Source organism: Rhinatrema bivittatum, chromosome 1 (assembly GCF_901001135.1).
Source record: "Rhinatrema bivittatum chromosome 1, aRhiBiv1.1, whole genome shotgun sequence".
NCBI lineage: Eukaryota > Metazoa > Chordata > Amphibia > Gymnophiona > Rhinatrematidae > Rhinatrema > Rhinatrema bivittatum.
The window spans coordinates 821,749,599-821,776,072 of record NC_042615.1 but is presented as its reverse complement, the minus strand read 5'-3'; the positions used below and the strand labels follow the sequence as shown (position 1 = coordinate 821,776,072).

General features: G+C 46.3%; 1 long non-coding RNA gene across 1 annotated transcript; it reads left to right on the top strand.

The window, feature by feature from the left end:
* The first annotated feature begins 15,073 nt into the window (after positions 1-15,073).
* Positions 15,074-26,269, top strand: LOC115082455. Its single transcript, XR_003854174.1, has 3 exons — positions 15,074-15,320; positions 19,105-19,187; positions 26,236-26,269. It is a non-coding gene; the product is annotated as an uncharacterized LOC115082455 (long non-coding RNA).
* Positions 26,270-26,474: the final 205 nt, after the last annotated feature.

Genomic DNA, 26,474 nt, shown 5'->3' with positions numbered 1-26,474 from the left:
AAGTTTAGTTAGCTCCTCATGAACACACTGTCAAAAAAGCAAGCAGACTGTTGGGAATTATTAGAAAGGGAATGGTGAATAAAACGGAAAATGTCATAATGCCTCTGTATCGCTCCATGGTGAGACCGCACCTTGAATACTGTGTACAACTCTGGTCACCACATCTCAAAAAGATAAAATTGCAATGGAGAAGGTACAGAGAAGGGTGACCAAAATGATAAGGGGAATGGAAGAGCTCCCCTCTGAGACATTAAAGAGATTAGGACTTTTCAGCTTGGAAAAGAGACTGCTGAGGGGGGATATGATAGAGATGTTTAAAATCCTGAGAGCTCTAGAACAAGTATTTATTTATTTATTTATTTAGCATATTTTTTTTTTAATATACCGAGGTATAGCAGGGTTGCCTTCACTCCGGTTTACATACAAAACAACCAGTTACATTGAACGATGTTTGAAGTTTAAAAATTAACAATAATGAGAAATGACATAACTAGGAGAATGAACGAAACAAGATAACACAGTGTAGATACCCTGAATAGAAGAACAGAGATATCTGGGAACATCGTATAAAGAGGGCATCTATATCATGAAGTAGGGGAGATTGACTTAGGGGATATTAAAGGATAGCAGGCTATGTTATTGAACTTTAAAAGTACTTTAAAGTCGTAGTGCTGTCCTTAAAAAGTCAATGAGTGCTGTCCTTAAAAGATTGGCTGAGTAGCCAGGATTTTAGGTCTTTTTTGAAGGATTTTAAGTTTTCTTGATTGGAGAGGAAGAGAGGTAGCGAATTCCAGAGCTTTGGGCTAATAAGTAGATGTGAATCGGTTATTTACTCTTTCAGATAATAGAAAGACTAGGGGGCACTCCATGAAGTTAGCATGGGGCACATTTAAAACAAATTAGAGAAAGTTCTTTTACACTCAGTGCACAATTAAACTCTGGAATTTGTTGCCAGAGGATGTGGTTAGTGCAGAGTATAGCTATGTTTAAAAAAGGATTGGATAAGTTCTTGGAGGAGAAGTCCATTTACTGCTATTAATTAATTTGACTTAGAAAATAGCCACTGCTATTACTAGCAACAGTAACATGGAATAGCCTTAGTTTTTGGGCACTTGCCAGGTTCGTATGGCCTGGATTGGCCACTGTTGGAAACAGGATGCTGGGCTTGATGGACCCTTGGTCGGATCCAGTATGGCATGTTCTCATGTTCTTATGTTCTTATGATTGAGATTTACCTCGCTTCCAATCTTATTTGTGGATGTTTTATGTGGTCCTGCTCCAGGTCCTTCCACAGTGAACACTGAACAGAAATATTTCTTAAGCAATTTTGTTTTTTGCTCACCGGCCTCTACATATTCTTCTCCTTCACCTTTGAGTCTCACAATGCTGCTTTTGTACTTCCTTCTATCATTAATATATCTAAATAATAAAATGTTGTCCCCCCATTTTAATGCATTTCCTATTTTTTCTTCTATTTGAATTTTCACATTCCTGATTTCTTTCCCAGCTTCTCTTAATTTTTCCAGATATTGTCTCCTGTCTTCTCCTTTCTCTGATCTCATGTTGCTTAGGAATTCTAACATTTTCTCCCTTACCTTTTCAGCTACTTCTTTAAAAAACCATAATGGTCTCTTAGGAAGGATTACCAACTTCACCAAGACACACCGCCCCATAAGTGACAGAGGCAGATTTCTACATCTCCAAAGCTGCAACTTAATCTTGTTTAAAGTAAACGTGAAATTACGTTTATACATGTCCACAACTTGTCCAAAATATCATGTGTAATGGGCAGACGCTTATCAGGCTCAGGCGCAAAGGTGCAGGACCACCCCAAAAGCAAACAACAGACCAGGAACCTCCCCTTAGGAAAGCTCCATCCGTGTGTCCTCATGAAGAAGGAGAACCCTGACAGTTGCCTAGAGGCCGTAGCCTTCAAAGTCCCTCCGCACTTGCTCTTTTGATGAATTGCACAATATAGCAGTCTGGGACTGGACCCCACTGCCAGCCCAAGCTTACGAGGAAGGACACAACCTTGTCCACAGCCTTCACATAACTGTTTCAGGTGGAAGGAGCTAAGGATGCTCGGAGCAGCTTTCATGTTTCCTGGAACTGAAGTTCCATAGGAAAGGCAGTACCGATGCTCCATGCTGATCCACTTCTGGAACAAGCTCCCAGAACAAGGCCCACTTGCAATGAGATAGAGAATCAGCTACAGAGTTAGACACCCCAGGAACATGGCAAGCCCAAACAGTGATATTTAATAGGGATGTGAATCGGGCTTCGTTGATATTTTCAAAATCGTCAGAAATTGGGGCCTCCCCAAAACGATAGGAAAACCCCACGATATTGATCGTGGGGATTCCCTCATCATTTTGGGGGAGGGTGGGAAAAACAGCACTCAAAAATAACCCCTAAACCCACCCCGACCCTTTAAAAGTAACCTCTTAGCTTCCCCCACCCTCCTGACCCCTCCCCCCAAACCTTTTTACAGGTACCTGGTGGTCCAGTGGGGGTCCCGGGAGCGATCTCCCGTGATCTCCCACTCCGGTCCATCCTCCGGCTCCCGGGCCGTCCGTTGCCACTAATCAAAATGGCGCCGATGGCCCTTTGCCCTTACCATGTGACAGGGTATCCGTGCCATTGGCCGGATCCTGTCACATGGTAGGAGCACTGGATGGCTGGTGCCATCTTGTGCTCCTACCATGTGACAGGGGCTGACCAATGGCACCGATAGCCCCTGTGACATAGTAAGGGCATAGGCTATTGGCTCCATTTTGATTACTGGCAGCCGATGGCCCGAGTGCATGAGGTCGCTCCTGGACCACCGCTGGACCACCAGGGCTTTTGGAAAGTCTTGGGGGACCCTCCTGACCCCCACAAGACTTGCCAAAAGTCCAGCGGGGGTCCGGGAGTGACCTCCTGCACTCGGACTGTCGGCTGCCAGTATTCAAAATGGCACCAATAGCCTTTGCCCTTACTATGTCACAGGGGCTACCGGTGCCATTGGTCAGCCCCTGTCACATGGTAGGAGCACAAGATGGTGCTGGCCAGCCAGTGCTCTTACCATGTGACAGGATCCGGCCAATGGCACGGATACCCTGTCACATGGTAAGGGCAAAGGGCCATAGGTGCCATTTTGATTAGTGGCAGCCGACGGCCCGGGAGTGGGAGGACTGCCCAGAGCGGGAGATCATGGGAGATCACTCCCGGGACCCCCAGTGGACCACAGCCACCACCGATTCAAAAGAAGCATACAATAGGGTGCAAAGATCTCTCAGAATGACGTCATTGGCAGGACTGTCCTCTGGGAATGAAAAGTTATGAATCAGATGGAACTTTCCTGGCTCCTTCTTTGGCACAACTGACAAAGGAGACAGAACCAAATTTTCAAACAGAGGAGCTGAGAAAAGGCCTGAGATTCTGTCCAAGTCAATCTCAGCCTGCAACTTGACAGCCACCACGTGAGACAACTTCTGAACAGATGGACAATTCTGCCCTCCGCCAATATTCACTAGATCCACAAAGGGAATGGAAAACCCAAACTCAAAACCGCAAAACATGAAAAGTGCCACCTCAACTTTTGGGTACCACTCCAGCCAGGGCAACATCATGGAAGCCCGGATGGGCTAAAAGAAAAGTTCATTTAGAGGAGATTTTTGTGGAGACACCTCCAACGGTCCCATCCCCAGATCGCTTTGTACACTTGGAGGCGGGGTGACCAGACCCGCAGCTGGAACAAACATGCTTGAACTTGCAATCAGAAAGTTGCAAGTGGAACGGTTGAACCTCCAGCATACATCCGATAATCCAGTTGAACCTGCTCCTGAATGAAGGAACTGTGCTCCAGACCTACTGGAAACTCCTGTGAAATTAAGCCCAGCAGAAGACCCGTCTTAGCACTCATCTTGTCATGGAATTGCTCCTCACAGTTGAGCCATGACCACCCCACATATATGTGGCTGGCAGCTAAAATGGCATCTGCATAGGCAAGCAGAAGACCATACTGAGTAGGATCACTCCACCCCACCACACTAGCAAGCTGGAGGAAGGAACGGATCCAATTGAGGACATTGTGAGCCACCCTCTTTTGAGTCCCCAGGAATCTCTCGATGATACCTTTTTCCTTCTTCTCCGTCCTCATGCCTCTACACCCCTCTAACAACTGAAAAATATCTATATATTTATGCTGATGAATTTTCCTTCTCAAGGATCTAGGTATATCCTCCCATAACTCCGATAAGCTAACTAAAGCTGGAGCACCCCATCAGAACCATTCTCACTAGATTCCCCCTTCTTGCTCGATCCAGCAGATATAGGGACAGAAGAGGAAGAAGAGGAAGAAGAGGAACTGTGAAGGACTTCAAAGGGGCGTGGGATAAACACTGTGGATCCATAAAGTCTAGAGGATGTGAATGAAGAGAGGGGGACTTGTGGGAATGACGGCTACTACCTGGAGATAATACCCTTATTCAAAAAACATATACACGGTTAATGCAACTCCAAAATTGCTCTATGCTTCAACAGCAAGAGGAAATGTGGAAAAAAGGATTTGCATTCACAAAAAAGTGGGGAGCAGCTTGCTTGTTATGGCGGTTACTACCCCAAACCCAGTAAGCCTGATACTTCACTTTAAATGCATATCCAGCATAGCTCTCTGCTTCAACGGCAGGTGGGCATGAAGAAAAGATGATTTATATTCAGACAACTACCAACAAGGACTGAATTACATAGTCTTGGAAACAAATAAGCATGGGTGTAGCTTGCTTGTTAAGGCAGTTACTACCCCGAATCAATTAAGCCTGATACTTCACTTGAAATACATATGCAGCATAGTATACTGCTTCAACGGCAGGGGGTGAAGAAAAGTGGATTTATATTCAGACAACCAACAAGGACTGAATTGCCAGGCTGGGTAAACAAATAAGCATGGGAGTAGCTTGCTTATTGCAGCAGTTAGTACCCCTAACCAATTAAGCTAGATATTTCACTTAGATGCAGTTCCAACACTGCTCTCTACGTTAATGGCGGGGGTGGAAGAGAAATAGAACCAAAAGGTTACTAAGGGCCAGGAGTAACAGATAAGTATGAGAAAAAAACAAGTGTGAAAGCTTTCTGGGCAGACTGGATTGGCCGTTTGTCCTCTCCTACCGTCCTTTCTATGTTTCTATGTTTCTATGGAAGAAGAGGATGAAGGGTCTGACAAACTAGATCTGGACCTCTTCTTCTTACGCCTAGAATTCTCCTGCTTCTTTAAAGCACAAGGATTGGAGCAGATGAAACAGAAACTCCCACCAAAGAGGTCAAAGCACTCTGTCTGAAACTGGTAACTCCATTACTGGGCACGTCTGGAAACTCACCCAGAACAGAGACCGACACCTCCCCGCCATAAAAAGAAGGTAACTCACCTGGCTGCTCGCTGGCAGGATCAACTCCACCAGGGTTTGGGAGAACAGGACCAGCGGTATTTGAGGCTGCAGAGACAGGATTGTTGCACCATCCTTCCCAGTGCAAAGGCCCAGGACCATCAGCAGACACACCATCCGGATGTGTCTGTAAAACAGAAGGGACAGCAGAAACCGCAGGCCCAGAAAACCCAGACATTACTGGGCCCTCAGAGGACCCTTGAGAACCGCTTGAGAAGGAGGGCCGGTGCCAAGAGCCAGGGCCAAAAGAGTCCTGGCCCGAAGCCCCAGGCCAACGACCAGAGTTGAAACCCCAAAGGGAGCCATAAGAGGACCGCCTAGGAGGGTAATAACCAAACCAAGGAGCCATCAGGCCCTCCCCCCAAGATGGAGGAAATGGGCCGCAAGTGTCCCAAGAACCCCAGGGACACCCAGGAACACCGCCCATACCAAACCCCCACTCGCCAGGAAAACCGGGACAGGGGGCAGGGACAGCACCCTCAGTGCCCAAAGGGACTTCCCCACCAGGACGCGAAAGGCCTCCACCAGAAGTCCCACACCAGCCGATCACTGCACCTGCCGCAATCCCATCCAAAGCCAAGCCCAGCATCCCTAACCCCTGCAATGGGGCCCTGCACCGACCTGGCTGAGAAATATAACCAGCAGCATCACTGGCAACAGCACTGCCTACAGCTTCAGCACCGGACAGCTCCACGTGCACAGCCAAAGCACGAGATGGTTGGCAAACTACTCTCCGAAGTCTCACGCAAGGAAGGGGGCGGCACGGCGTGGGAGCTCTCGTCGGGCGAGGAGCAACCAAGGGAACGCCTGCCCTTGATTTAGCCTTCACGGCCTTGCTGCTACGCACCCGGGACCAGGAGGCCCACCGACACCCCCCCCCCCCCCCGAAAACGCTTCAGACCCGCATTCCCACCCAGGAAGAGAACACAGAAAACAGACGGCGCCAAACTCCTTTGCCACCGCAGAGCCCTCAGCGTTCACCGAGGGAGGAACAGACGCATCAGTCAGGCCGCCGCGAACCTCCTCTGCTCCTGGGACAGGCCTACCCCCGCAGGACTAACAAGGCTCCTCCCCGCTCGGCATCGCCACCTCCTCTGACTCCATGTGGGCCTTAGCAACACAAATGAAGGCGTGGAAACCACCGAGGCAGCAGAGGAGATGTCGCATCGGGTGCAGCAGCAGACAAGTGGCGCTTGCTCAGCTGCGCACCAGAAGCCCAACCCCAACTCCTCCCACTCCTGACTACACCAGCCCCCAGGGAACCAATCAGTTCCCGAAAATCCCAGTGGTTTAAATTTAAACCACCAACTACTCCAACGGCTGCAAGCAGCCAACCAGTCCACGAGGGAAAATGTGCTCACCCACCCCCTCATGCCCCCCCAACCTCCCCAGCCTATCAGGCTAGCACAGCGAGCCTGGCACCACATTACATGGGGCCTACCTGACCTCCCAGTATGTGAGCATGTGTGTGTGAGAGAGTGTGTGTGTTTGTGTATTAGTAAGAGCATATGTGACAGTGTGTGTGTGTGCATATGTGTGTATGAATATATGTGAACATTTATGTGTGTGTGAGAGAGTGTGTGTGTCTGTGCATCAGTAAGAGCATATGTGACAGTGTGTGTGTGTGTGTGCATATGTGTGTATGAATATATGTGAACATTTATGTGTGTGTGAGAGAGTGTGTGTGTCTGTGCATCAGTAAGAGCATATGTGACAGTGTGTGTGTGTGCATATGTGTGTATGAATATATGTGAACATTTATGTGTGTGTGAGAGAGTGTGTGTGTGTGTGTATGTGTGTATGAATATATGTGAACATTTATGTGTGTGTTTGTGTGTGTGTGTGTGTCTGTGCATCAGTAAGAGCATATGTGACAGTGTGTGTGTGTGCATATGTGTGTATGAATATATGTGAACATTTATGTGTGTGTGTGTGTGTGTGCATATGTGTGTATGAATATATGTGAACATTTATGTGTGTGTGAGAGAGTGTGTGTGTCTGTGTATTAGTAAGAGCATATGTGACAGTGTGTGTGTGTGTGTGCATATGTGTGTATGAATATATGTGAACATTTATGTGTGTGTTTGTGTGTGTGTGTGTGTGTCTGTGCATCAGGAAGAGCATATGTGACAGTGTGTGTGTGTGTGTGCATATGTGTGTATGAATATATGTGAACATTTATGTGTGTGTTTGTGTGTGTGTGTGTGTGTCTGTGCATCAGTAAGAGCATATGTGACAGTGTGTGTGTGTGTATATGTGTGTATGTATATATGTGAACATTTATGTGTGTTTGTGTGTGTCTGTGTGTCTGTGTATTAGTAAGAGCATATGTGACAGTGTGTGTGTGTGCATATGTGTGTATGAATATATGTGAACATTTATGTGTGTTTGTGTGTGTCTGTGTGTCTGTGTATTAGTAAGAGCATATGTGACAGTGTGTGTGTGTGCATATGTGTGTATGTATATATGTGAACATTTATGTGTGTGTTTGTGTGTGTGTGTGTGTGACTGTGCATCAGTAAGAGCATATGTGACAGTGTGTGTGTGTGCATATGTGTGTATGAATATATGTGAACATTTATGTGTGTGTTTGTGTGTGTGTGTGTGTGTCTGTGCATCAGTAAGAGCATATGTGACAGTGTGTGTGTGTGTATATATGTGTGTATAAATATATGTGAACATTAATATGTGACAGTGTGTGAGTGTGCATATGTGTGTATGTATATATGTGAACATTTATGTGTGTTTGTGTGTGTCTGTGTGTCTGTGTATTAGTAAGAGCATATGTGACAGTGTGTGTGTGTGCATATGTGTGTATGAATATATGTGAACATTTATGTGCATGTTTGTGTGTGTGTGTGTGTCTGTGCATCAGTAAGAGCATATGTGACAGTGTGTGTGTGCATATGTGTGTATGAATATATGTGAACATTTATGTGTGTGTTTGTGTGTGTGTGTGTGTGACTGTGCATCAGTAAGAGCATATGTGACAGTGTGTGTGTGTGCATATGTGGGTATGAATATATGTGAACATTTATGTGTGTGTTTGTGTGTGTGTGTGTGTGTCTGTGCATCAGTAAGAGCATATGTGACAGTGTGTGTGTGTGTATATATGTGTGTATAAATATATGTGAACATTAATATGTGACAGTGTGTGTGTGTGCATATGTGTGTATGTATATATGTGAACATTTATGTGTGTTTGTGTGTGTGTGTGTGTGTGTCTGTGTATTAGTAAGAGCATATGTGACAGTGTGTGTGTGTGCATATGTGTGTATGAATATATGTGAACATTTATGTGCATGTTTGTGTGTGTGTGTGTGTGTGTCTGTGCATCAGTAAGAGCATATGTGACAGTGTGTGTGTGTGTATATATGTGTGTATAAATATATGTGAACATTAATATGTGACAGTATGTGTGTGTGCATATGTGTGTATGTATATATGTGAACATTTATGTGTGTTTGTGTGTGTGTGTGTGTGTGTGTCTGTGTATTAGTAAGAGCATATGTGACAGTGTGTGTGTGTGCATATGTGTGTATGAATATATGTGAACATTTATGTGCATGTTTGTGTGTGTGTGTGTGTGTCTGTGCATCAGTAAGAGCATATGTGACAGTGTGTGTGTGTGTGCATATGTGTATATGAATATATGTGAACATTTATGTGTGTGTTTGTGTGTGTCTGTGCATCAGTAAGAGCATATGTGACAGTGTGTGTGTGCATATGTGTGTATGAATATATGTGAACATTTATGTGTGTGTTTGTGTGTGTGTGTGTGTGTGACTGTGCATCAGTAAGAGCATATGTGACAGTGTGTGTGTGTGCATATGTGTGTATGAATACATGTGAACATTTATGTGTGTGTGTGTGTGTGTGTGTCTGTGCATCAGTAAGAGCATATGTGACAGTGTGTGTGTGTGTGTGTGTGTATATATGTGTGTATAAATATATGTGAACATTAATATGTGACAGTGTGTGTGTGTGTGTGTGCATATGTGTGTATGAATATATGTGAACATTTATGTGTGTTTGTGTGTGTGTGTGTGTCTGTGTATTAGTAAGAGCATATGTGACAGTGTGTGTGTGTGCATATGTGTGTATGAATATATGTGAACATTTATGTGCGTGTTTGTGTGTGTGTGTGTGTGTCTGTGCATCAGTAAGAGCATATGTGACAGTGTGTGTGCATATGTGTATATGAATATATGTGAACATTTATGTGTGTGTGTGTGTGTGTCTGTGCATCAGTAAGAGCATATGTGACAGTGTGTGTGTGTGTGCATATGTGTATATGAATATATGTGAACATTTGTGTGTGTGTGTGTGTGTGTCTGTGCATCAGTAAGAGCATATGTGACAGTGTGTGTGTGTGTCTGTGCATCAGTAAGAGCATATGTGACAGTGTGTATGTGTGCATATGTGTGTATGAATATATGTGAACATTTATGTGTGTGTTTGTGTGTGTGTGTGTGACTGTGCATCAGTAAGAGCATATGTGACAGTGTGTGTGTGTGTGTGTATGTGTATACGTGTGTATGAATATATGTGAACATTTATGTGTGTGTTTGTGTGTGTGTGTCTGTGCATCAGTAAGAGCATATGTGACTCTGTGTGTGTGTGTGTGTATGTGTGTGTATACGTGTGTATAAATATATGTGAACATTTATGTGTGAGAGGGTGTGTGTGTTATTAATACCTTTTCAGGGTTTAAAAATCTGTATCATATTCCCACATCTGGACTCACCTTTTTGGTAAATCTATTCAGGTCCTTTTGTCTCATCTCATAGAGTTTCCATATCTGTTCATCTGTTTCAAGTTGAAATCAGGACAGAGAATTTTATGGGATTTGTACACGTGTCCTTCCTTGGATTAATAATGAACATGCGTCAGTTAGGGCATCACTGTGTTCTTTTCTCAGAGAAGCTCATGATCAGCTGTAGGACATTGGCACTTGTACAAGGCTTGAAATTTGGAGAGACTCCAAAGATCTCACAAAGGACGACACCAGGTGAGTTGTGTGTCAGTAAGAGCGTATGTGAGAGTGTGTGTGTGAGTGAGAGAGAGCATGGTGATAGCTTATGTGAGACAGCGAGTAAGAACATAAGAACATAAGAAATTGCCATGCTGGGTCAGACCAAGGGTCCATCAAGCCCAGCATCCTGTTTCCAACAGAGGCCAAAACCAGGCCACAAGAACCTGGCAATTACCCAAACACTAAGAAGATCCCATGCTACTGATGCAATTAATAGCAGTGGCTATTCCCTAAGTAAAATTGATTTCTAGCCATTAATGCACTTCTCCTCCAAGAACTTATCCAAACCTTTTTTGAACCCAGCTACAGTAACTGCACTAACCACATCCTTTCACTAACCACAACCTTTCAGATAACCACACTAACCACAACCTTTCAGATAACTTTCAGATAACTTTCAGATAACCTTTCAGATAACTTTCACTAACCACAACCTTTCAGATACTTGAAAGGTTTTAATGATCCAAAGGCAACGACAAACCTTTACCATAAGAAAAAAATCAGCAGAACCAGGGGTCACGATTTGAAACTCCAGGGAGGAAGATTCAGAACCAATGTCAGGAAGTATTTCTTCACGGAGAGGGTGGTGGATGCCTGGAATGCCCTTCCGGAGGAAGTGGTGAAGACCAGAACTGTGAAGGACTTCAAAGGGGCGTGGGATAAACACTGTGGATCCATAAAGTCAAGAGGCCGCCAATGAAGAGTGGGTGACTCGCCAGAATGATGGCTACTGCCTGGACACAATACCCTTATTCAATAAACATACACATGGTTACTGTGACTCCAACATCACTCTAAGCTTCAACAGCAAGAGGAAATGTGGAAAAAAGGATTTGCACTCACAAAGCCGGGAGTAGCTGGCTTGTTACGGCGGTTACTACCCCAAACCAAATGTGCCTGATACTTCACTTTCGATGCATATCCAGCATAGCTCTCTGCTTCAATGACAGGGGAGAAGAAAAACTGATACTTCACGCATATCCAGCATAGCTCTCTGCTCCAACGGCAGGGGAGAAGAAAAACTGATACTTCACGCATACCCAGCATAGCTTCAACGGCAGGGGAGAAGAAAAAAGGATTCACACTCACAAAGCGGGGAGTAGCTGGCTTGTTACGGCGGTTACTACCCCAAACCAAATGTGCCTGATACTTCACTTTCGATGCATATCCAGCATAGCTCTCTGCTTCAACGGCATGGGAGAAAGACTGATACATCACGCATTTCCAGCATAGCTCTCTGCTTCAACGGCAGGGGAGAAGAAAAACAACCAATAAGGGCTGTATAACATAGTCTGGGTTAAAACAAATAAGCATGGGTGTAGCTTGCTTATTGCGGCGGTTACTACCCCTACTACCCCCTAACTAATCAAGCTAGATATTTCACTTGGATGCAGCTCCATCACTGCTCTCTACATTAATGGTGGGGGAGGAAGGGAAATAGAACCAAGAGCTAAAAGAAACAGATAAGTATGAGAGAAAAAATGTGTGAAGCTTGCTGGGCAGACTGGATGGGCCGTTTGGTCTTCTTCTGCCGTCATTTCTATGTTTCTATGTTTCTATGTTTCTCTGGCAACAAATTCCAGAGATTTATTGTGCGTTGAGTGAAAAAGAATTTTCTCCGATTAGTCTTAAATGTGCTACTTGCTAACTTCATGGAATGCCCCCTAGTCCTTCTATTATTCGAAAGTGAAAATAACCAAGTCACATCTACTCGTTCAAGACCTCTCATGATCTTAAAGACCTCTATCATATCACCCCTCAGCTTCTTCAAGTGTGTATCTATTTGAGAGCGGATGAACATGTGTATGACAGAAGAAAGTTTATGCCTTCCCTTTACTTTCCCTCCAGCTAATAATCCCCAACAATCGCAGGCTGACATGAAAGCAGAAGCTCCCTGGCATGAAGAGTGCAATGTGGGACGTTTTTAATCCTTACTTGTTATTGGATGTTCTTTGAGTCTTCACTTTTGAAAAATTAATTGGAGTTTGGGAAATTGTGCATGAGTTTTGAGAATGTTCTATTCATGAGCTGTTTTTGAAATATTTATTTATTTTAGTACGGTTTTACTATAATGATTGACTTTTCTAAATTTCTGAATTGTATTATACTTTACGCAAGTCTTGTGGGGGTCAGGAGGGTCACCCAAGACTTGCCAAAAGCCCCTGGTGGTACAGCGGGGGTCCGGGAGCTATCTCCTGCACTCGGGCCATCGGCTGCCAGTAATCAAAATGGCACCGATAGCCTTTGCCCTTACTATGTCACAGGGGCTACCCATGCCATTGGTCAGCCCCTGTCACATGGTAGGAGCACAAAATGGCGCCGGCCATCCAGTGCTCCTACCATGTGACAGGATCCGGCCAATGGCACGGATACCCTGTCACATGGTAAGGGAAAAGGGCCATCGGCGCCATTTTGATTAGTGGCATCTGATGACCCTGGAGCCGGAGGACGGCCCGGAGCGGGAGATCACTCCCAGGACCCCCACTGGACCACCAGGTACCTGTAAAAAGGTTTGGGGGGGTCGGGAGGGTGGGGGAAGCTAAGGGGTTACTTTTAAAGGGTCGGTGTGGATTTAGGGGTTATTTTTGTGTGCCGTTTTTCCCGCCCTCCCCCAAAACGATAAGAGAACCCCCAGGAACAATATCGTGGGGTTTTCCTATTGTTTTGGGGGGCCCCCGGTTTCTGACGATTTTGAAAATATCAACGATATTTTCAATCGTCCGAAGCCCGATTCACATCCCTACTGATTTCCACTTTCCACTCACCCTGAGATTGCAATGGTTTGGGGGGAGGGATGCCGCACAGACTCTGTTATTTCTCACACACAATCATATTTAGTTAGTTCTATCAAACACACTCTGTTTATGATGGTTTTCATTGATTTATGATGTTCTAAAACATTTTCATCTGATCTGCTTCATTGATATTTTTATTTAGTTTGTGACAATTATGGCTGCTACCTCTGTGCCTTCATCTGCCTCCGGAAAAACTTGGTCCAAGAAGCCCACTTTTCTAAGACAGATTTAGACCTCCTCGCATGTCTGATCCTCCTAGGGGAAGATTTACTAGGGATGTGAATCGTGTCCTCGATCGTCTTAACGATCGATTTCGGCTGGGAGGGGGAGGGAATCGTATTGTTGCCGTTTGGGGGGGTAAAATATCGTGAAAAATCGTGAAAATCGTTAAAAAAATCGAAAAATCGAAAAATCGAAAAACCGGCACATTAAAACCCCCTAAAACCCACCCCCGACCCTTTAAATTAAATTCCCCACCCCCAAATAACTTAAATAACCTGCGGGTCCAGCGGCGGTCCGGAACGGCAGCGGTCCGGAACGGGCTCCTGCTCCTGCATCTTGTCGTCTTCGGCCGGCGCCATTTTCCAAAATGGTGCCGAAAAATGGCGGCGGCCATAGACGAAAAAGATTGGACGGCAGGAGGTCCTTCCGGACCCCCGCTGGACTTTTGGCAAGTCTCGTGGGGGTCAGGAGGCCCCCCACAAGCTGGCCAAAAGTTCCTGGAGGTCCAGCGGGGGTCAGGGAGCGATTTCCCGCCGCGAATCGTTTTCGTACGGAAAATGGCGCCGGCCATACGCGTATGGCCGGCGCCATTTTCCGTACGGAAAATGGCGCCGGCAGGAGATCGACTGCAGGAGGTCGTTCAGCGAGGGTTCCGGCGCCTCGCTGAACGACCTCCTGCAGTCGATCTCCTGCCGGCGCCATTTTCCGTACGAAAACGATTCGCGGCGGGAAATCGCTCCCTGACCCCCGCTGGACCTCCAGGAACTTTTGGCCAGCTTGTGGGGGGCCTCCTGACCCCCACGAGACTTGCCAAAAGTCCAGCGGGGGTCCGGAAGGACCTCCTGCCGTCCAATCTTTTTCGTCTATGGCCGCCGCCATTTTCGGCGCCATTTTGGAAAATGGCGCCGGCCGAAGACGACAAGATGCAGGAGCAGGAGCCCGTTCCGGACCGCTGCCGTTCCGGACCGCCGCTGGACCCGCAGGTTATTTAAGTTATTTGGGGGGGGTTCGGGAGGGTGGGGGATTTAATTTAAAGGGTCGGGGGTGGGTTTTAGGGGGTTTTAGTGTGCCGGCTCACGATTCTAACGATTTATAACGATAAATCGTTAGAATCTGTATTGTATTGTGTTCCATAACGGTTTAAGACGATATTAAAATTATCGGACGATAATTTTAATCGTCCTAAAACGATTCACATCCCTAAGATTTACTGTTTTCCCCTACAGGTCTCCTGCTAAAATCTAGTATAATAAATCCTGGGGGTCTTCTGAGAGGAGTTTAAGAAAAGAAAGCATCCTTCCCTCATGACATTGCTTCTGAGTCTACCTACTTGTAGCATCATATCATGACCCCATGTTCTACAGCTTCTTTTCCAACAAAAAAGGTTTGATTTCTGTACATTATTAATACCTTTTTGATATTTAACATTTTGTATCATATTCCCCCATCTTGACTCTCCTTTTTGGTAAATCTATTTAGGTCCCTTTGTCTCATTCATAGTTTCCATTTATGTTCATCTGTTTCATGTTGAAATCAGGACACAGAATATTATGTGATTTGTACACGTGTCCTTCCTTGGATTAATAATGATCATGCGTCAGTTAGGGCATCGCTGTGTTCTTTTCTCATGTTAGCAAAGATGTCATGAATGACAACACCAGGTGCGTTGTTTCCTGAGATCCTGGGTGGAGTGAGGGGGGCATTCAGTGAATATATGAGCTCGAGCACCGACTTCTCTTCTCAGACTCTTCTGTGTATCGAAGCTCAGAACTCAATATACAACCAACCCAGCCATGAAGATCGCAGTTGCCTTTCTGGTGGTGGCTCTGAGCTGCTTCTATCAGGGTAAGAAATCTTTATATTATCTAAGAATATTGAGCAGAAACCTCCAGGTTTACTGAAGTCTATAGGATGCAGAAAACTCCTGTGCACATATTTGCTTTACCCTCTCCCTCAGAGTCATAAAATCACTTTTTTAATAATTTTTATTTTAACAGACTGGAATACATTCAAGAGCAATTGTTAGAACAAAGTGAGAGCAACATTCTCACATATTCACAAAATACAATACTCAGGTTCTTGTCGGGCAATACCAGACTCACCCAAACTCCGAGAAAACATGGAAGGGTTTATCCCCGATGGCCCACACAGAATGCATTTATTTTTGCAGATAGTGCCAAAATTTCTTCTAGTTGAGATTATATTTAACAGGTTTTCCGTTAAGGAATAAGTAATTTTCTAAATAATTGCAATTTCATCCATGTGGGAATGCCACTGAGACATGCTGTGAGCTCTCTTCCACAACAATGCAATCATGTGCCTGGCAGCATGAATAGAGTGATTAGTAAGAACTTTATCCATGGCTGAGATTGTTTCCATGGTGTCTTTCCAATAACCCAACAACCCCACAAAGGGAGATAGCGAAAAAGAATTATTACCCATTAACCTATTTTCCATTCAATATCCTGCCAAAAAGACACCATAGTGGACATGACAGTCAAACATGCAAGCATGTACCATTTAGCTCGCAACCATTCCAAAATATCGGGGCAGCAGATCTAGAGAAGGCAGTAAAAACCTGAGCATATTGGTATGCTCAAATCAAGAGCTTAACCATTAGGTAAGTCCTTTTTACGCATATTGATTGGAGTGTGCCTCCTGTCATATCTTATCCCCATGCATGTCATCAAGTGCAAGCTGCAGGTCATCACTCCACAGCTATATCAGAGAGGTAATTCTATCAGGGACCTCATCTGTATCGGTTATAGAATTATAGAAATGAGATATAGCACAATTCCTGGGACAACATATTTGTCATGAACACCTCCATGCCCTTCAGAAGTGAGTGACCAACCAGCAGTACCCTCTGCCTCCCAGTTTCAGTGGTTGTTGCGCCCTCAGTTTTGTGATTTGCAAGTTTTGGTTTTTTCTGAGCTTAGGATGGTTTCCCTCCTCCACTTCCAGGGCTCAGTACCATTTCTTCAGCTCAAGGGAAACTGAAGTCAGGGCAGTGATGTGAGTCCAGGTGTTATATTGTTTTTTTCCATTTTCACCTTCTCCTCTGCTTCAGTTTTCTATCTTTGATGCTTCAATAAACCTTTCATCGATGTAGTCCTCATTCTCCCTCATGCTTCTCAGTCTTTTGGCAAAACGATGCAAACAACATAGCAGGCGTGACTATGTGAGAGAAGTTTTGCCAGGATAAAAGTTTTATGCAGTAGCTACCACATAAATTACCCGCGATGTTTGAAAATTATTATCTTAGGAATTAATTGTAAAAGGAGTAACGTGAAAATGTAACATGCTATCATAGCAATTTTTAAAAGCTATTTATGCCTGTAAAGTGCACTTACATGTGAATGCCCTTTGTGCAATTCAATGGCAGATATAATTTTGCTATTTTCACAGCCCCGGCTGGTGCCAATGAGGCACCCCTGATCCTCCATTAACCCAATCAAAACCAATCCAACTCTCTCCCCACCATCCCCTCCCACCCCTACCCATCCCACGCCCTCATGCAGCTAAATGGAGGGGAGACCAGCCAGCGTTTGAAAGCAAAATGATATTTTATTGGTTTACAATTCATCCACAGCAATTAATTCCAGCAGTCATGTTAGCAAACTCGATTCTAAACAATATCACTCCTACTTGTAATCAATTATAAGAAATCACCTGGAGGTGACTGTGCTGCCACTCATAATACCTTTCTTTGCACTGAAAAAGACCTTACAACAGTATAACAAGGAACCATTAACAAACAAAAGGGAGTTGGCTGTCAAAACGCCCAGCACCCACCATAGTAATCTCAGGCAAAGAAGCTTTTGGAGCTTGGACCCAGCCTTGAGATCTTGGTAAATTGAAGCACTGTATTCATTGACCAACCGGTGGAGTGTGATCACTCGTAGGACCCACTTTTTGGTTGGTCATTGGAATGCATCCAAACACCGTTTTAATTCATCTAACAATATAAAGAAATAGTGCAGAGTAAAGTAAACGTCCACACAATAGTTTTTATATATATGTTAATATGCATAATTAATCCCTTTTGTCTCATGCTAACTTGTTATACTCTGCCTTTGCCGAGATGTTATAAATATATATATTCTATTCTTGTATAATGTTATAATCTATATGTTATACCTGTTCTCTGTATAAATTTGTTACACTGTTACACTGTAAACCGGAATGAAGGCATTCTGCTATATTTCGGTATAAAAAAGAATATAAATAAAATAAATAAATAAATGTTCTTATAAAAGTTTTACCTGGTACGGCAACTGCACTATTTCTGAAATATACATCAAAGGATTGCAGCAGGTCCCCCGACACGGATCCCGTGTTTCACTGCAAGGCTGCATCGGGAGGGACAGACAAAAGATTATCAAATCTGAAAATACAAACAGAAGTACATTATAGGGTGGAACAACATATTGATGGGGAACCTATGTCACTGGTATAACTAACAAAGCGTACACCTACCTGTGTAAATTTCAACTCGAGATAACCGGGAGTGCACAGATACAATGACAATGAAGTCCTTTAAATACTGTAAATATGGCGCGAAAACCGCCAACCAATCAAAAGAGATCAGAACCAAGACAGCTAGGATGTGAAAGGAAACTGAAAACACCCACACTAAGTGAAAAAGGACCACTCGATCTCATTATTGAGGCCGTGTAGAGAGATACTATTACGATTATAAAGCCATTTTTGCTCTTTACGAATAACCATTTCAGAAAAGATTCCCCCTCGACGTGGAGGAGATAACACATCAATAACAAGAAACCTTAGGTCAGAGATAATTTGCGGCTGAGCCACCCCGTGTGCCACTAGGGGTGCATTTTCCCATTGAATATTAATACTGGATCTATGTTCGATGATTCTGGCCTTTATCATGCGTGTTGATTTCCAACATACAATTTCTGGCAGGGGCACATAATAGGGATGTGCAGAGGGACCGCATACATTACATTAGGTATTCGTATTCGTCGGGAGGCAGACACATTGAATTTGGCAAGGGGGGCCCCCGATCCGTTCATGCGTTCCATTCTTATTCGTTTCCTGACTAAAATTTAATTAGCTACAACCCCCCACCCTCCTGATCCCTAATTTTTTTTTTTTTTTCTACTTACTGCTTTTCTGGAGCAGAAGCAACTTTCACGTGCCGGCCGGCTGCCAGCACGCGCTTCCCCAGGACAGCCTACAGTGGCGCTCTCCCAGACCACCCCCCACCCAGAACCCGCTCCCCCTCCTGGAGAGGCCCGGCACTTCTGCGCGTAGCAGGGTATACACGCGTGGCCAGGCCCGTTTTAAAATGAGCGCAGCGCACGCAAGCCCCAGCCACACGGGAAAACCCCGCTTTTTACGTGTGCGGACATTTGAAAATCCACATATAAAATTGTCATGTCACTAAAGTTATCTGAATCTGTGATTCCCATTACTATAAAATGGTTTCTTTCAATTATAAAAATAACGTCATCTTTCGCTGAAGCTTGATGACCATATCCAATACTTTTGTAGAGAAATTGTTGTTTCAGTGACCAAAAGATTAAGAATTGTATGAAAATGATAGCTTCAGTGACAGAGCAGTCTTTAGTTACAGAGCTTGTTTCATCTCTTTATTATCCAGATGCCACTGCCCTCCTCGACATTGCAGGTGCTGCTGTCAACCCCATTATTGGAGACGTTGAGGACATATTGGAAGACACTGTGGTAAGTGTGCATGAGCAGCACTAAAGCAGAGCAGGGAAAGAAACTTGTGTTTTTAAGTTCACTTTTGTTTTGCTTTATTGTTACAAAGAACGCTCAAGTTATAAAAATTTAACAAGGGTAACTTCCACAGCCAAGGCCTTGATCCACAACTCCCCCCTCCCTATTCCCACAGGCTTGATTCACCACTGAACCTCCATGAACCCCAACCTCGACCCACCTCCTCCTCTCAACCCCTAATGCTCCTCTGTCAGCTGCTGCCTGCTCATGGTGCTGTCTTAAGAACATATGAACATAAGAAATTGCCATGCTGGGTCAGACCAAGGGTCCATCAAGCCCAGCATCCTGTTTCCAACAGAGGCCAATCAAGACCACAAGAACCTGGCAAGTTCCCAAACACCAAGAATATCCCAGGCTACTGATGCCAGTCCTGTGCAGGAAATTCAATGGTGCCTGCCTCCAAGGACCAGAGACCCAATTTTATTGCATATCCCAATTTTTCCTTTGAAACCTGGAAATATATTTCCCTGCTGCTGTGAAAAAAAAATCAACCACAAGAATTGAGGACGAGGACCAGGAACTTGGGAATGCTGAGTCATCTCTCTCTACAAAGACTTTAGGGAGACCTGTTGCCGTGGTAGTATATGAGCATCTGCAGAGGCCATTTATAGGCCTGAAGAGTGATGTCATCAAAGGGTGCCTCCAGGCTCTTCCTGTCACTGGCCCTTTCAAACTGAGGAGGTAAAGACCGTGCATCCCATAGGAGGAACGGGGCCAGGTGTCATTGGCAATGTCCTTCCATGGGAGTCGGCAGTGGCATCCTGCTGTATTGCATCTTCACTAGGAACCTCCAGGGTCTTTCCTGCCATGGAGCTAATAAGAGATGGTGCACGTCGGGGGCACACCCCTAGAGAGAGCTGAGAGATTGACGGGATGGCTGAGGTGCTGGTGGTGTATGTGGCTGGTGGTGGTTCTCCCCATGACCAGTCAAAATGTTATAGTTCAAACTTAAAATTCATTCTCTTTTAGTGTTTGAGAAGAGTAACCTTCACTGAATTAAACACTGTCCCAGGGAGAGTTTTTACTATAGTGGGAATATAAACCTAAGCTAGAATGTAACTCTGGAAGGATTAGTGATTTCCTATTATGTTATATTTTATGGTGGTTTTCTCCTTGTTTTATTAACTGTAAATTACACATTCTCTTAATAAATTCGGTCAGTTGAGGCCATCCTGTGGCACTGGAGCCACATATGGCTCTATTATGAGGAAAATGTCTCTTGCCCTCCTGACCACATGGGAATTGAAGATCCCAGCAGAGATAGGAGGGGAGGGACTAGAGGAGGAAGAGCGCACAATAGAAATGAGAAGAGAAGAGCCAGTCCTGTCCCTGCTCCACTCCCTTCCTACTAAGCTCATAGAGCTGCTGGTTGCTGCAGAGAAGAAACAGAGGGGCTGGACAGGGATCAGAGGCTTTTCTCTCCTCATCCCTACTCTACAGCAGCAGTGCAGGACAGGAGGGAGTGCGGTGAGGCTGGAGCTCACAGGATAGCAAAGAAGAACCAGTCTCGTCCTGCTCCAGGCCTCCCTATCTGGTCCAACCCCTCCACCCCACCCGCTGCCTGGAGTAGAGGGCCCTTCTCTGGCCTGCCCTCTGGTGGGGAAGGGCTGGAGTGCAGACTGCCCCAGGTCCAGGGCCTCACAGTGCTCCCAACACTTCTGATGCTGCTGACATTAGAGGGCAGGAGGGAATCACCCAGAGCTCCCATCAGGCCAGAATGATTTGTGGCAAGGAAGAAGGAGCGAGGGGAATGCATGAAGTGAATGGTGGGGAAGGTGTGGGGTGGTGAATTCTTGAAGAAAGGGTGAATACGTCTGGAGACAGTGAAGTGAAAAGGGTTAATGCTGTGAGAGTTTTGGGGGTGGAGAAAATCACAAGCAGGAGCTTATGTTTCGGGGGAAAGGTTATGCCCATCGGACGCAGACGGCTGCAACCGTATCTACTTACATCCTGCACCATTCTCCTGCCCTCCTTGGGTCTGCTTACGGCACAGTCTAGTCTTCACTGCCACGTTCCCCAGGGCTCCTCGTGGTGGCCGTGACACATCGACTTTGAAGCCTCATCGGCGGAAGCCTTGAGGGTGTCCCTGATTGATGTCATTGATCAAGGTACTTAAGCTCCACCTTTGCTCCCAGCTAGCTGACTTGGCAACGAATTCCTTACGTCTCTACAAGCTCCTGTCTCCGTGTTCCTGTGGCTACGCTATCGGACTCCTTGGACTTTGGACTCTGTCTGGTACCCGCTCCTCAGGGGCAGTGTGCGCACTCTATGGGGACTTGGTCTCCTGGCCTCCCCCACTCCTTGGGGCTGGCCCTGCGTCTCCTGAAGTTCTACCCTACAAGGCTCCTCGCTCTTCTGGGCTGCCCCCTGGAACATCTTTACCACTCGGGAGTTCTACCTCAATGCTTCCCCGTTCCTTGAGATTGTGCCGATGTGCTGTACAGAGACTCTCAGCCCTTCCCCGCGCCTCGAGGCTGTGCCTATGTGCTATTCAAGAGACTGTCAGTGCTTCCCCGCTCATAGGAATTGTGCCAATGTGCTGTACAAGACTGACAGCAGTTCTCCGCTCTTCGGGCCAGTGCTTCTGTGCTATACAGAGTCTGTCAGTGCTTCCCGCTCCTCGGGGTTGAACATACATCATCATTGGAGACCTGATTAAGGCTTCCCTGCTCCATGGGTTGGCCTACATCATTGCATCAGCACCTCCTTCGCTGTACAGCTCCGCACCTCGGGGTTCCCTCTCTGGAATACCTCCTGCACGGCCAGTCTCGCACCTGCCGCTCTGTGGCCTGCCTAGCACCTTCCCCCTAGGGGGTCTCTGCCCAGGTATTATCTCCAGCCTGTCTACCTACTGTGGGAATCTGTCCTGGCTCCTCGGGACCCCTCCACAGTCTCACCTAGAGCTCCCTGCTGTGCCTGACCTCGCCTCCCGACGGTGTAGACCTGTGGAGCTCCTCCCCCACAGGTGGTAACAACTCTCATCTCGGGCCAAGGGTCCACATACCCACAAAACATAACAGGAAGATGAGGATAAGGTGAATGTTTTATCCCTCCCCATCTCCTTGATGTCAGCAATTTAAATTGGACTGTCTGACACCTTATTCTAGAGATGTGAATCGTGTCCTCGATCGTCTTAACGAACGATTTCGGCTGGGAGGGGGAGGGAATCGTATTGTTGCCGTTTGGGTGTTTAAAGTATCGTGAAAATCGTTAAAATCGTGAGCCGGCACACTAAAACCCCCTAAAACCCACCCCCGACCCTTTAAATTAAATCCCCCACCGTCCCGAACCCCCCCCCCCCCAAATGCCTTAAATTACCTGGGGGTCCAGCAGCGGTCCGGAATGGCGGCGGTCCGGAACGGGCTCCTGCAATTGAATCGTGTTGTCTTCAGCCGGCGCCATTTTTCAAAATGGCGGCGCAAAATGGCGGCGGCCATAGACCAAAACGATTCGACTGCAGCAGGTCGTTCCGGACCCCCGCTGGACTTTTGGCAAGTCTTGTGGGGGTCAGGAGGCCCCCCCAAGCTGGCCAAAAGTCCCTGGGGGTCTAGCGGGGGTCCTGGAGCGATCTCCTACCGCGAATCGTTTTCCGTACGGAAAATGGCGCCGGCAGGAGATCGACTGCAGGAAGTCGTTCAGCGGAGGTTCCGGACCCCCGCTGAACGACCTCCTGCAGTCGATCTCCTGCCGGCGCTAATTTTCCGTACGGAAAACGATTCGCGGCAGGAGATCGCTCCCGGACCCCCGCTGGACCCCCAGGGACTTTTGGCCAGCTTGGGGGGGCCTCCTGACCCCCACAAGACTTGCCAAAAGTCCAGCGGGGGTCCGGAACGACCTCCTGCAGTCGAATCGTTTTGGTCTATGGCCGCCGCCATTTTGCGCCGCCATTTTGAAAAATGGCGCCGGCTGAAGACAACACGATTCAATTGCAGGAGCCCGTTCCGGACCGCCGCCGTTCCGGACCGCCGCTGGACCCCCAGGTAATTTAAGGCATTTGGGGGGGGGGGGTTCGGGAGGGTGGGGGATTTAATTTAAAGGGTCGGGGTGGGTTTTAGGGTGTTTTAGTGTGCCGGTTTTCCTGCCCTCCCCCTTCCCCCGATTTACGATTTTTTGACGATAAATCGGGGGAATTGGTATTGTATCGTGGCCCTAACGATTTTTGACGATTTAAAATATATCGGACGATATTTTAAATCGTCAAAAAACGATTCACATCCCTACCTTATTCCTCCCCAATGGCCACACTGCCCCTGTTCTGCCACAGGAGTGAGGGGACCTTGGTTTGCATGGAAGAAATAGACCTGGATTGGGTGTTGTATAAGACTGGGGAGTGGAGGGGGGCATCAGAGAGAAATAGAGATTGGGGTAGAATGGGGCGAGGCAGTAGAGAGGAGTGAGAAAGCCAGAGGGAGGGGGGATGTGTGCAAGATGCCAGCAATGGAGATTTAGCGGGTGGGGGCATAAAAACAGAAATGGTGTCATGGTGGTGGAGAGGCGGTGAGGTTGGTGTATGTGTAAGTGAGACAGTTGGAGAGGGTTTAAAATGGAGGGAGAGTGAGGGTGGGTGAGAGAGAGCTATAGGTAGTGAAGGTGGAAGGGAGGGCAAGAGAGCCAGAGTTGGTGAAAGAAGAGGAGGAAACAGAGGCAGAAGGGGTGATGGAACAGGGAGGAGAATGAAGCCAGAGATGAGATGGGGGTGGTAGGATGAGAGAGACAGAGATGGTGATTGGAGTAGGAAGAACTTGAGAGAGAGACACGGGAGGGGCGAGCAGCTGAATACCTCTGGGGGAGGTGACTTGAAAAGCGGTGAATGCTGGTGGAGAGGGGGTAAATTTGTGAGGGCCAGAAAGTGGGGATGGGAGAGGTGTGTGAGAGAGAGCTGAGAGGGCATTGAAAAGGAGGGGTCAGAAGGAGTAGGGACAGAGTGGAAACTGCTGCTGAGATGAGGGTGAAGAAGTATCACATTGGGTGGGGAGGGAGGTGTTAATGTTGAGGTCGCTGAGCCCCTGTCGTGCTTGTGGGGATGGGGAATGCTATGCAGGCACTGCTGAGAGAGAGACTGGCAGGGACGGGGTGCGGGATTCAGAGAGAGAGAAGGAAAGATGTTGGGCAGAAGAGAGGGGGAGAGTGAGAGGGAGAAGGGAGGATTGAGAGAGACTGATGGGCAGTGGGAGGGGAACTGAGAGAGAGACTATTGAGGACAGGGTGAGAGGATGGAAAGAGACTTGAGGTGGACAGGATGGAGGGATTGAGAAAGAGAGAGAGAGATTGATGGGGAAGGGGGGACTCCCCTCCCCCCACCTCACCCCTCATTCCTTGAAAACCTGAGGCTCTTTAGTGCTGTGCAATCTGATCCCTTGGCTCTTAGTGTGTGAAAGCTTGGCCACCCCTGAGCTAAAGGTTTTAAATGGAAAACCCAAAATTGTCTGCTCTGTTTGCCATCGCAGGATGCAGCTTCTCTTACCCGCAGAGGGGGAGGGCAAATGTCAGCCCCCACTTTTACCCAGCTAAAGGTTCAGTAAAATCATTTGAAATTGCCCTCAGAATTCAGGCCTGGAATGAGTTAGAGATGATAAAGTCTGTGTGTGTTTGGGTATTAGTTTTATATTTATCCTGCTATTAGGGATGTGCAGAGCAAAAGTTTATGTTCATAAGTCCATAAGTCGAAAGTGGGTCCCATTTGCGGTCAATATGGACATATGGAGAATTCCATAAGTTGAGTCTATGTCCATACGTGCAAATAAAAATTTAAACCCCTCACCCTCCTTAATCCCGCCCCCCCCAAGACTTACCAAAACTCCCTGGTGGTAGAGCAGGGAGTCAGGATGCCATTTCTGACCTCCTTTGCGAGGAGCACGTGACGTCGGCGTCACGTCGGAGTGACACGGCATCATGTGATTCCCCGCGCGATCACTCCGGGGGATCCTCGTTGCACCCAAAAGGAACTTTTGGCCAGCTTGGGGGGGCCTCCTGACCCCCCCAAGCTGGCCAAAAGTTCCTTTTGGGTGCAATGAGGATCCCAGAGCGATCGCACGGGGAATCACGTGACGCCGCGTCACGTCGGAGTGACGCCGCGTCACGTGCTCCTCGCAAAGGACTTCAGAAATGGCGTCCTGACTCCCTGCTCTACCACCAGGGAGTTTTGGTAAGTCTTGGGGGGGGGATTAAGGAGGGTGAGGGGTTTAAATTTTTATTTAGGATCAACAATCGCGATTTCCAACTTATTCAACATAGCTATGTTGAATAAGTTGGAAATCCGATCGTTTTCGCCTCATCACTTTTTTAAGTTAAAAAAAAAAATAAGTTGCGTTTTACATTTAAGTTCAAAACGAATGCACACCCCTACCTGCTATGTCCTGGTTTGGTAATTTGGGGGGAACTCTGAGATGTACATTTTTCTCTTACCCTGCAGTTTCCTCCTGCTCCATTGGGTCTCCCGCTCAGTTGGAAGCAGGGAGGGACTCCTGATGCCATGAGCCCTCATTCACAATTACCCCAGGATTTTCCTCTGTTTTATAATCCCCAACCCCTGCTGTGCTCCTCATCACATCCAGTGTTATTTATTTATTTATTTATTTATTTTTAGATTTTTATATACCGGTGTTCCTATATGAAATAAAGATCACATCGGTTTACATTGAAACAGAACATGAAAATTGCCAAAAGGCATTACATAGAACAAGGTTATGAAACTTGGAACAGTGTACATAAGTTCAAAATTTAACAATAACGTTGTAACATTGATGACCAAAAGATATCATTGCAGAGGAAGTCCTGGCCCGAGACCTTGCACCCGGGCTCCTTCTGGGACCCTGCAATGCCTTCAGGATGACACCAGAGGTCACTCAATGAACCTCTTCCCCCTCCCCCCAGGGGTCGTGAAGTTTACACCCACAGCATCCCTACCCCAGATAACCAGGAGAGCAAAAGATGCGACTCAGGGCTTGTTCAAGATGTGCATTTTAATCATTTCTATTTCTTTTTCTTTCAGGGAAAACTTTCTCCACAGACCGCAAGTATTTGGGTAAGAGCAATTTATTATATGAGAAATAGTTTCACTAACTATTGAGTTACTTAAATCTTATTTTTTACATTCTACATAATAATAATGTGTGTGTGTGTGTGTGTGTGTGTGTGAGTATTCATTGATCTCTGGTTTAGATTTCTTTTACCTCTACAGATACATTAAGGGGGTAACCTGTATAAGTTAACACTGAAAATACTTGCTTG